General features: G+C 36.6%; 1 long non-coding RNA gene across 1 annotated transcript; it reads right to left on the bottom strand.

The window, feature by feature from the left end:
- On the bottom strand, positions 1-2,109 carry LOC311298462. The gene is made up of 5 exons (XR_014628962.1): positions 2,043-2,109; positions 1,329-1,635; positions 1,169-1,228; positions 988-1,085; positions 1-779 (listed from the first exon to the last, which is right to left on the bottom strand). It is a non-coding gene; the product is annotated as an uncharacterized lncRNA (long non-coding RNA).
- Between the last annotated feature and the right edge of the window lie 6,132 nt (positions 2,110-8,241).

The following is an 8,241-nucleotide window of genomic DNA, read 5'->3' as shown; positions in this document are numbered from 1 at the left end:
GCCAATGCTGGAAATGATGTGTGAAATTTTTACACATTAATGGGTGAGTTTAGAGACAACATTTTTTGTGTTAATTTTAACTCATTCATTGTGTTAATGATTTTAACAAAGTAAATATGTCAGAGAGGTTAGCACAAAGATGTGTAAACGTGTTAAATTAACACATTATGTGCTGTCCTTCACTGCAAATATTTTTGAAAACATACATAAAACCATAAACAAAACATTAGCATTTGACTAAATGAATGTAGAGTCATTGGTTGTTTAGCTTATACAAGTATTATAATGAAATATCAACCATTACATTCATAAAACTGCAGAATATAAATACATTTTTAAGCATTCAAAAAGGAAATGTCCAAAACAGGACAAAACACAGTTCTTTTCACAATACAAGACACATAACCCCACCTTAAAAATAATTTCACTTATTTCCAAAAATGTGTTGGATTCATGTACACTGGTGGCCAAAAGAAGTATTTAAGTGTCGTAATGTTTTTGAAAGAAGTCTCTTTGATGCTCAAGAAACATTTCTTATTATTATCAATGTCTGACTGTCTACTCCATCTTTTCTACAGCATAGGAGTAAAAGTCATCATCAAAATAATCTTTAAAAAGCCAACACAATGTTTTTGTCCACCTTTGTGAATAAACGAACTTCTCCAAAGATTGGTTCCTGTTCAGAACTTGATTGACAACATCAGAGTGTTCCCTGGTCTGCATGCGTGCCCACAAACACAAATGTACTCAGTCCTTCAGAGGAGATCCCGGTTCCAAAACTATATGAGAGAGAGAGAGAGAGAGAGAGAGAGAGAGAGAGAGAGAGAGAGAATATTAGTGTCACATTATTTTTAACCTCCTTTTTTGTTAATTTTTATTATTATTTTCACAAAAACTTAAGAATATATATTTGTAAACAGCTTTTGTCAATAAATAGCATACAAAAGAACTAAATTAAATTATGCCAGATTAAATTTTAATACTTACAAATCCTAAATTCTGTCCAAAAATGCTGAGATCCATAGAAAGAACGACTGAAATAGATGATTTTAGCCCATTTCAGCTTGTCTGCAGTGAAGGAGTACCTGTTTGAGACAAATACACAGTAAGATACATGCAAGAAATCACTGTGTGATGATCGTTCTCCTTCCTACAGTAGTTAACCCACCTGTGCGCTGATATTAGGACCTTCCTAGTCAGGTGGAACTGCAATGGTAGAGTCTTCTGGCTAATAAAATATAAAAATAATGCAAAAATATAAACTTAAGTTGTTTAGAATGCTAGATTTGGTCTGAATGAATTAGTGAGAGTTTTACTGCAGTGCTTACCTGGATACATTTAATCTGGTGAGACTGAACAAAGACAATGGTCCATCTTCTGATTGGTTCATTTGCTGTGTAATAAAGTTAGACATAATGCAAAGGTCACTTATTTGATATAAAGTTAGCCAATTTTATAGAGATTTTATAAGATATTGTAAGCTACCTAGTCTGCACCAGTGGCTCAAAAGCAATTTTCACATAGCGTATGCTAATCATTTCAGCAAACTTATCTCAAAATATATCACAAATGGCCTGGCCTTCCTCTGGAATCTTGCTAAGTCACTGGCGCGAATTGGCGCTTTGTTGCAGTTGCCTTTAAACACAAAAATGGAAGTAAATATTAAATTCCATTAAAAAAAAAAAAACTATAATATGGTATAGTTTGCAAACTAATGCTAAAACTATAAAGGTTCTCATCAGTAGGCCAACATTAGGCTATAAACAGAATTTCACATTAGTTTATTCACATTTATTGTTAATGTAAACGCGTTGCTCGTTGGCATATTTTAACTCGACAATTCAATAATCTAACAAAGTGTGTAAAATGAAACGTTAGCTCAGTTTACCATGGTAAAGTTCGTTACCGCCATGTTGACGACGAGTAACGTTAGGCTAATGTTAACGTTATAACATACGTTAAACTGGGCACAATATCCTGTCAACACCCAGTCTATGGTCAACATACACAGAATGTTTTTTTTTCTTTTTCTTTTTTTTTACCTTGCTTGCTGATCTCTCTCTCGGTGAAGTGAATTCCGTCTCTTCCCCGGGCCAGACACGAACGTCGCGACCCAAGTTACAAAAGACAGACCCCATTACCTACACTGGATGTCTGTCTGAAACGCGACACGACAAATCCCAGACAGTGTAGTGATGCGCCGCGGCCGTTATATTTCAGACGTAGTCCGATACGAGTCCAAGCGCTCGCGCTAGTTCTTACAAGGGATAAACAAGTTTGCATTTAAAGGTCCGGTCGCTTCAATGTGTCCAATATAGACAGCCTCTGGCTATTATAGCGTTGTAGACACGCGGTGTAAGGCAAACATTAGGAAATAAAAAGCACGGTGGAATGGTGCCAGCCAGAGAGGCAGTTACGTCAAATACAGTAGTATACAGCAAATTTAAAAAATACAGTAAGTCTCTGTATGTGGTGTTAGACGTCACAGAAAATTCCCATGATGCAATTGGAATCACAGTTATTTACTGTAAAGAGAAATAGCAGTATAATACTGGGGGATTTAAAGTAAATAACTGTAGAAATTACAGAAAAGTCTAACAGTGTACATAACACACGAGTGTGCCAAACCAAAACCAGAATCTGAAAGGCTAGGGGTAAACTCTGGATTATTGTAAATGGGGGTCCATAGGGAAGACATGCCAGCCCTGCCCTCAATCCTATGTATAGAAGATTAGGCCTTCCACATTTGTGTTATCACATAGTGCCTTGATTACCTTGGAACTTCTAACAAATAGCAAATTTTCTTAATGTTAACAAATAAGACCTTATTGTAAAGTGTTATCAGACAAATGAACTGAATAGCCCATATCATCTTTCTGCCTAGTTCTTCTGTAAAATAGAAAAGTGTTTATTCAGTATTCATTGAATACATTCATTAAAATAGTGAGAGCAGATGCTAAAAAATATGGTAATCACCATCTGCAATCATTCGACTTATGAGATCGGTTACTCAGTCACGATACAATTAGAGTGTATATCTGAAAGCCCAAACATGCTGCGAAGCTTTTTCAAACAAGCACACACAATGCATTATTTGTATATTTGCTGTTATTAAACGTCTTTTTTTGTCACATAATGAAAATGATGAAAATAAAAAGAGCATCATTATTCCATAAGGTTTGTCAAAGTATGTCTAGCCCCTGCAGTGGTACAGTTAGATACATTACTGATACTCCCTGTGGGTCGTGTGTAAAGGCAGTGGTTTCATATTGTAACAGTAATTATGATGATGACATTGGTGCTGCTGATGATGATATGATGGATGATGCATTTTGAAAACATCAAGTCAAGATGATGACAAAGGGTAATTATCTCTGCCTTTAAATACATCTCCAGAATTAGAGCTTAAAGTAATTCAAAACATGTAAACTGGTATGCTGAAATTCTAACTGTGGTACAGTTCGAAATTAAATAATAATAATAATAATAATAATAGAGTACCAATAAAGTACAAATCAGTGTGTGTCAGCAAGTATTTTGTAAAGGACAGCTTAATTTATATTCACAGTCGTCTCTAACGGTTTTATTAAATAAATTAAAAATGTAATAATAATAATAACAGAGTGCCAATAAAGTCCTAAAATTTCATTATAGTACAAGAGTAAATAATTAAAAAAATCACTGCATCAGCAGACACTGAGTAATTATAAAATGCTTGTTCCACAAAGTCAGCATTTCTGAATGCCGTCCAGCAGCCGCTAGTTTTAATGACGGAGCCGTTGCATGGGTGAGTTTGTCAGGAACGGCAGAGCAATGAAGCCTTTTGATATGTGGAGCAGTTGGCCTTTCCCCCTCAGTCGCTAATCATAGTGGAGGATTTCTCGGGGATCCGTGTCCATGGTCCAGACCCCTTTGTGTTTAAATGCTCGGCCCCAGCTGTCTGCACCTCAGCAGTGCTAGATTTGCTAGATAAACACTAGAGAGACAGACTAACCCCCCTGCACTATTAATAAAGAAGATCAAATCACTCCGGTGAGACTGCTGGAAAGAAGACAGCTTTGTTCCAAAAACGACTGTCTCCTGCCTAGATATGCGGCCTTCTAAGACAGCATCATAACTGGCCATTTGTTGCTAACTTATGGCTAACTCTTATGATTAAATCTTAAAATTAAATCTTAAAATAATCTCAAGGTCATTGTTCATTTGACACAAAAACATCCTGGACATTTCCATGGATGAAGTGAACTATGGAACCCTGGAGGAGAGCCTGGAGTGAAAGCAGTTTCTCCTAGCCTACTCCCTAAAATAACCATCTCTGCTAGGATACCAGGCAGCACAAACATGCAGCAAATATCCACAGGGCTTTAGAGGCCTGGGCACAATGCATGGCCTAGGGAATCCAGATTTTACTTTCGTCCAAGTGAAGAAACATGAGCTTCTGCATGGTCACGCAAAGTGAACTGCATTTTACAAACGTATAAAATTCAGTGGCCTTTTGAAAACCCACTAAGGTCAGAGCTACAATGTCTGCAGTATTAACAGCTATATGCAAATTTAATTAATTCAATTATATAGTCATACTTTAGTGATGCTGATCATTTTACAGTATGCAACTAGGCTCTAAATGGGTCAGGACAGCAGACTCTATTGTTTTGTGCACTGTACTAACAACAACTTCAACAACTAAAAACTTAAGTATTATAAATAACCCAATTGTCATACTTAAAGAGGCTGTATGCGATTTTCTGAAATTTAAACTCGCGACTGACACCTGTGGCCAAAAAACGGAACTGCTCTTCCTTTCTGCTCGCTCTCGTACGTGCACACTTCACAAGTCATCCGCTGCAAAGAAGTCAACATTATGTTTACAGAGGTAAGAACAGTCAAATACATATATTGTTTGAGAAACTAAGTTTGTTTGCTGACTAGCGGTGGTGGCAGAGTGATCTGAAACGTTTAGCTTGACGTCACATCCGCAGACAGCGCGCGAAAAATCCGACCCGACAGAAAATAGGAAAAAATAGGATAGCTACAGGCTTATAGGTGCACCCACTGTGAGCTGACAAGGTGTCAGTATGCTCATCAGGAGATGTTTGAGTCATAAATGGTCAAATAAAAAGGCTATTGTTACGTTTATTTTGGGGGAAAAGTTGCATATAGCCTCTTTAAGTAAAAAAAAAAAAAACCTTAATGGAAATTGGCTCAAGTAAAGGTAAATGAGCTCTTTAGAAAAATACTTAAGTCAATGTTTTAAAGTATCTAGTAGTGGTAGTTTTAAAACTATACTTGAGTATCAAAAGATTGTAGATTTTATGATTAAGTGATTTATGCGATTTATGATAAATAATAATTGATTGTATCAATGGCAGCCTAGCTGAGTGTTGAATTGACAGTGTTTCAACAGGAAGCCCACAAAGGAAAGAAAATCACATTCAGCAAGCCATTTCATTGGGTGAGACACAGTCTTAAGTAACTTATTACTTGTGGAAAATGGAAAAGTGTTTTGTAAAAACGTTAAAACTAACTAAAAGACCATTTACCAATTGTTTTTTTTTTTTATATCAGACAATGTGTTTTCACTGTCTGTGTTTGTACAGTCACAATCTCCTAATTTGTCAAAACTGACATAATTCATGAATGGTGTTGATTTCATAGGGCCCTATCTTGCACCCAGCGCAATTGACTTTGTACACCGACGCATGTATCATTCCTGTTTTGCACCCGCGCACAGCGGACTTTTCCCTCCACAGACGCACGTCGGTTAACTAGGGGGTGGTTCAGCGCAAAGAGGAGGCGTGTTCCGGCGCAAACGTTCCCTGGTGCTATTTTGCAGGTTTAGAAAACAATTCCGCCACTGACCAGGAAAAAGCAAGTTTAAAGTCAGTGGCGCGTTGCGCATGTTATTATATGCTATTTTAAGGGCGCATGCTTGGCCATAATCAATGTAGCGTGTGCACAATGTGCATACACTTCGATTCTGTCATCTACACAGAAGCAGCAGTTTTCATTTTTGCAAATCATACATTATTACGATAGATAGATAGATAGATAGATAGATAGATAGATAGATAGATAGATAGATAGATAGATAGATAGATAGATAGACAGAGAGTTTATTATAAAAGCATACATCTAGCTTACACATTTACACAAATTATCATACGCCTGTTTAACCGAAGTTAATTTGGGTGTGTTTCTCCATCCCCAACGTCACTTCTCTGTGTCTCATGTGACCTTGTTATTTGTACATGCTGTGACTATACAAATCACAACATGTAAATAGGAAAATGTTGGCGTTATTTTGTCACTTATTGGGAGCAGTGTGCTAGCTGGAGCCGTTTACCTCCAGTCTTTGTGCTAAGCTAGGCTAGCGGTGTGTGCGTCAGACAGAGTTACGGCACGCACAGAGATACGGTGATCCCCCTCTGGGGGATACGGTGAATAAGCTAAAGTCCCAAAAAGTTGGCGTGTTCCTTTAAATACATTGTAGCCTATATCTGAGGAAGTAAAAGTATATATAGTATATATCATGATTATACATCTTCATTATATGACCAAAATCAGCTGATGACTATATTCATGATAAATTTATTTTATGATAATATCTCTAGAGGTATCTAGATCTTTGACATCACACAAAACAAAGAAATAAATATAGCCCTCACAAAATAGTGCTGTAGAGTCATTTACATTAAGTCATTTACTCAACTGATTCCTGCAAAACACTGATTCATTCAGAAACAAAACAAGTGACTGCCTTTGGGTGAGTCATTGAATCATTCACTCAGCTGATTCATTCCATGATGTACAGTAGTCCTGTCAGCTTTGCACATGGCAAAATGTTGCTGAATTTATTTGGATTTACATACTGCATTTGCATATATTTTTGACAGAGGATATGCCTCAATACAAGCCTGGTTGGTTTGAGCAACAGTTTCATGGTAAATTGTGTGTAGGTGTAACTATCTAATGCTAAGATTTTGCTTTGTTGAGTCTGTTTGTGCTGGCACACTGAGGAGGGGAGCAATATTTTGTAATGTTACCATTAGGCTGGTAAGCCTTTCTTAACCCTGCCTCTATGAATAGACTCATCAGTACTGGAGGCAAGATTGGGAGATTGAGTGAGGCCCGGTCTGGAGGAGACTCAGTGGAAAGGGTTGTTGATCTCTTGTTATGCGGAGGAGGTTTATATGAAATATGTGTTTGTAAGGAACGAAATGTAGAGGGGTTTGCCTAATGGAAAGAAATGTCATTAGGGCAAGGCTTGTTGATTCAGTGGCTCGGGTATGCTAGATTTATTGATGAGGTTGGAAAGATGATATGATTAGGAAGAGAAACAACAAACCAGTGGATTCCATTTAAGCTTACCATCTGCACTTATAATTTCAAAGAAAATACACTCTTTGTAATATGAAATGTAAAAATACAGTTTAAAAAAAAAGTGGCTGCCTGCAATTGTTAACAAACAACTATTTCTACCTGATTTAACTGATTTATCCAGGGCAAAACTACTTTTGAAATGCACCCTGCAAAGTATCAGCTCTACGCAAGTACAAGGTAGTGTTTTTGATAAATATATACCATTGTTCCTTCAAGAGAAAACTTGATTGGGGTCAAACATGGCTTCCTTCTTCAAAGGTTTTAGCATGGGAAGAAAAAGAAAGGGTAAAAGAAAAGTAAATTAGATCAGAGAAACACAGGACTCGCTTTTCCCACTGAGTCTTTGAAACAACCTAGAGAAGAATGCTGAATTAATGACAACCATCTGACTTAAATTTCCTGCCCTTACAAAAAGTTCAGTGTGATCTGGTTACCTTATAGAGCCTCTCCTCAAATTACATCTTCCTTGAAATCATTTACACAAATCATCTACACAAACATTTATCTATCTATCTATCTATCTATCTATCTATCTATCTATCTATCTATCTATCTATCTATCTATCTATCTATCTATCTATCTATCTATCTATCTATCTATCTACTTATATAGTTCACTTGAGGGAGTGAATGAAATAAGTGAGCAAATTCGGACATAAGTGTGCCGAAAGGGCTGCTGCTTTTTGTATAGTTTGTGCATGATGTGTAATAATAATTTGAAACTTATAGCAAACTGGCAGCTCCAGTATAAGATGAAAAGATTTATCTTGAACTCCCTCAAGGAAACTATGTATAAACTTGAATTAAACAACTTAATAATCAATTAAAAAGGGATTTATTCCTGTATGATATTACACTGTA

The sequence above is a fragment of the Rutilus rutilus genome (assembly GCF_951802725.1).
Source record: "Rutilus rutilus genome assembly, chromosome: 10".
NCBI lineage: Eukaryota > Metazoa > Chordata > Actinopteri > Cypriniformes > Leuciscidae > Rutilus > Rutilus rutilus.
This window is presented reverse-complemented; position numbering and strand designations above follow the sequence as displayed.